A 3668-nucleotide genomic window follows, 5' to 3' on the forward strand; every position below is an offset into this window, starting at 1 on the left:
TCAAATATACTGTCTCGTAGTCGAATACAAATATTCAGTTTTAGCTATTGACTTGAGTCTGTATTCAGCTACAACATGTTGTATTCTAATACAACATTGATTTTTGTCAAAAACTTGATTTTCAAATATTGTTCATGCATTTTGACACTTTGAAAATTCTTTTGATGCATATGCTAAAATGAAAGATTTGCATGTGCATTTGAAATATAAGAATATTAGATTGCATCATGCACCTTTACATTATAAGACTTCTAGCATATTTACCCATAGTTGACTTGTAGAGTTGGATGTCTTTAAAAAAAAACATTGTTAAATATCAACTACAACGACGTTTTTTATATTTTAAAAAGCATTGTCGTATCTTTTAACAACACTAGAAACTATAGTGCTTAAAAACACTGTTAATTTTGTGCTTATTTCTACTAACAAGTCATGTTGAATATTGAACTATCAATTCACTGATGATGAAACAATGCATATTCTTTTGAAAACTTTGATTTTTTTTAGGGATTTACATTTTTTTTCTATGATTTTGCTCTTAAGTAACACATCAATATATAGAAAAAAAAAGTAATGAGATTTAATCCATATATATATATGTTAAAGCATACTTTGAGAATTTTTCTTTAGTCTCACTAGGTTGTAACCATTAGAACCATTCTCATCTTGCTAACAAGTTGTCGTCGAGATTCATAAGAATTTTTACACCTCTTCAGATACCTCTTATGGATGAAAGATTTGTTTCCACTATCGAGCTATTTTATATCAGTTCCAAATTGTGTTTGAATTGACACAAAATTTGTTTATGAGATTCAAACTCTCATTAAGAGAATATTACATTTCAAATCCTATATCAATTCAAGTGTACCACACAACTTGATTGATTTACATCAATTCTAATAACTTTATATTAAGAGAATTTTTCATTATTCTCTTTTGATGTGTGCTTGGCTTTTTACAAAAATCTTCTTAGAATATTGCTTTTTTCATTTTCTGTATCAATTTTTATATTGATCGGTTTCTACTTAAATATTAAGGAATGTATTCGTTGAGGATATTACCATTGGTGATCTAGAATCTACGTTTAAAGCAAATCAACCTGTAAGACATGTCAATATATATCTTCATAATTAATTCAATGTACTATGATTTAAGAAGGAAAATCTCATAGGGTGACACTTTTAGAGGATATCATGCGCTTCTTCATTCATAGGATAAGTCCACCTTTGATGAGAAGAGGAAGTTGTCTTCTCCATGGTTCTAGGTTCACATGATTGGCTTAAGAAAGTTGTATTTTTATAAGAGAGTTTACTTTATCAAAGTGTTGACTTGAAGCATTGACCAGATGGTTAGTAGGTTTACCAGAATTATTAGAGGTAGAATCATCATAGTGAGCTTGTAATATCATATTCAGTAGAGACAAGTTGAGAATCTGTTGATCAGAGGAAAATACATCTTTAACAAATTATTTAAAGCATAAATGCATTTTCCTTGAGTAATTAATTATATTTCTTCATTTATCAAAGGATTTGACTTTAAGAGTGAGAATGCGAACACGAGAAGGCGGGGTAAAATTGTGTTTGACAAAGTAGATGACTTTTTGCTAATTTAATGAAGGCTGATTGGTTTTTATAAATTACTTAGATAATAAACAAGTGGTATTCAGAGACAACAAACAATGAAAGCATAAATAATTGGACACATAGATTTATCCAAGTTCACCACTAACTTGGTTACATCTAGTCCCCTCATTTAGAAGGCTTTAATCCACTAATTCAAATACTTTGAATTACAAAGCACCTGACCCTCCAAGCCATTATTCTCAAGTAGCCTGACAACTCCAGACTATTGAGGAACACAAACACCTTGACTTTACCAGCCAAATCTTCACACAACGTGATAACTCCAAATTGTTGAAGGCACACTAACAACTTGACCCAACAAGCCAAGTCTTCTCCACACAACCTGAAAACCCCATATTGTTGAAGGCACACTAACACATTGACCTTATAAGCCAAGTCTTCTCCACACAACCTGACAGTCCCAAATTATTGAAGACACACTAACACCACTATTGGATTTGTATACAAAGGTTTAGAACTTGAGTAATTGCTTCTAACAAGCTGATTATAACAATGACTATCTGGTCATAGCATTTGGGCACATGTTTTTAGCTTTTTAGTTTGGTATTTTAAAAGCTTTTTATAGCTTAGATTAATATTTTTAGCTTGTTTCTAAACTTTGGGTCGAATTTGAATTATAATTTTATTATTTGCATTTTAATTTTATTATTTATATTTTGACTCTTTCTCACTCTGTAGGTCATAACTTGAGCTCTGGATATCGGATTGACACATATAAGCAGGCATTGGAAAGATAAAAATCTGAGCTACAACTTTTACGTTGGAAGGAAAGACCAATTCCAAACTTTATGGGGCCGAAATTGCAAATTTCGTAATTTGGATATTTGTAATAATTTTAATTAGCGGACCACTTGTTTTTAATCCCTAAACCCTAAAGTCCAATAACAAGTACTATATATTGGCAGTTTTGTTTCTTTTCTAAGACGGAAAAATTAAGATTCAAATTGCTACAAGAAATAAACAGTTTTATTTTAATTTCATGGAAGACTAATTTTATAAGATTAATCCACGAGTTCAGAGTTTCATCAACAACTTGAGATTCAGGTTACACTGTCAATTTCTATTCATGATTCTATTCTTGTTTATTTGACTATATTGATATTTTGATTGCTTAAATTGAATTTCAATAGGATTGTTTAAATTGATTTGACAAAATTTGGTTTCGGTTTCTATAGTACCCTAATTTTGTCCAATTTATTTAAAAATAAATCAAAAAGGAAATATATATTAAAAAGGGAAATAAAATAATTACAATGATTAGGCTCATCAATTTACAATACCAAATCAGTTTACAATTACAATTCTAAAATTAAATCAAATTACAATTTCATATTACAATCAAATTGCAACCAAAAATAAAACCAAATTAAGTCAAACTTTTTCAAATTAAGCCAGCCTGCTTTGGCTCAGTTTTGTTGTTGACGCTGCCTTTCTGTTCCTGATGCAGTATCATGGTTGATGCATAAGCCATGCTCATTGATACATACCTGTTGTAACTAATTAGAGAAACTGAAAACCATTTTTTTTTTACCAGTCAGACTCAGTATACATGATAAAAATCAAATGACAAAGTTTTGAGTTTAAAAAAAAGAAACTAAGGGACAAATGAAAAAGGTCAGAAAACAATCAGATAAAACAAATAAAAGCTAAAATCGTGAATAGATCAGAGGTGCAGAAAAATACAGATTATGAGCAAATAATTTAAACATCAAACAAGAAATTGATGGAGAAGGACAAAGGCAGGCAAGAAAGCAACTAAACAGATCAAAAACTCTATAAAAACACCTTTTCAATTTCAAAAAGGGGGAATCAGAGTTTAACTAAAGCACACACACACACAAAGAAGGAAAAGGGGAATATGAGATTAACTCTACCAAAAACAAACACACATACAAAAAAGCAAAAAAAGAGGAAATCAGAGAAAGTATTAAGAAACAGAAAACACAAAAATCTTATCTGCGAGCAAACCATCGAGATTCTCGAACAAGATCATCGACTTCGGCGTCGTGTGCATCAATAGCGTCT

The sequence above is a fragment of the Cicer arietinum genome, chromosome 2 (assembly GCF_000331145.2).
Source record: "Cicer arietinum cultivar CDC Frontier isolate Library 1 chromosome 2, Cicar.CDCFrontier_v2.0, whole genome shotgun sequence".
In the NCBI taxonomy this organism is placed as follows: Eukaryota; Viridiplantae; Streptophyta; class Magnoliopsida; order Fabales; family Fabaceae; genus Cicer; species Cicer arietinum.